Source organism: Rhea americana, unplaced genomic scaffold (genome assembly GCF_003343005.1).
Source record: "Rhea americana isolate MKP2758 unplaced genomic scaffold, rheAme1 scaffold_619, whole genome shotgun sequence".
Lineage (NCBI taxonomy): Eukaryota > Metazoa > Chordata > Aves > Rheiformes > Rheidae > Rhea > Rhea americana.
Genome location: NW_028186778.1, coordinates 28,515 through 29,349, shown reverse-complemented (window position 1 = coordinate 29,349; position 835 = coordinate 28,515).

Sequence of the window (835 nt, the reverse complement as noted above, 5' to 3'; positions counted from 1 at the left end):
CCAGTGCTGCCCTCTGCGCCAAGCAAGGCCGCCCATGCCCTGGCCAGGCGTCAACGGGACGCTCTTCGGGCCCCCGGTGCAAAACGGTGACGCTGGGGCTCTGCGGCGTCCTCCCCTCCCACGCCRGGGCTGCTCCTGCCCCATCCGGAGGTTCAAACGTCCTGGGAGAGCCGGGGCCAGGCGCCTGCTGGCAGCAGCAGGGAGAGGGCTGCAACCTGCCCCGGACGGACACCGAGGGGCTTTGCAGTGCGGGGACCCCCAAATTGGCCCCAGGGTGCCAGGGGCTGCCCGAGAGAGCGGGGGGAGGCGAGCAGGGGAGGAGGCTGCAAATAAAAGCTTGCAAGGGAAATAGAGAGAGTGAGGAGATGCAGGAGCRAGGAGCCGGGGGGCTGTCGGCGGGGGAACCTGCAGCCGCCTCTCCTCGGCCGGGCCAAGCCGAGCTCCAGGCTTTTTCCTTGCCGCTTCTGCAGTAATGTTGTCACCTTGTGCTGCGAAGGAGTCATTACGCCGAGCCGGGGCGGCGATTGGCTGGCTAAAAATGCCTCTCTAATCTCCGTGCTGATCTTTACCCCCCTCCTCCCCATCTGCTGTGACCTTCCTTCCAATGTGCAGCGCCAGCCGGAGCGAGACGGTGCCGGCCGGGCTTCCCAGCCAGCTCCCCGGGCGCCCGGGCCGCCCCGGCGGCCGCATCTCGCCCCGCCGTCACCTGCCCACGGTCCCCGCAGCCCCTGCGCAAAGGTACCGGCGCGCGGTCCCCCACCCGGGGGCGTCGGGGCAGGTGCCAGCGCCGCGGCGGCGGGCGGCGAGGGCTTCCCGCGGGGGCCGGCAGGGAGCC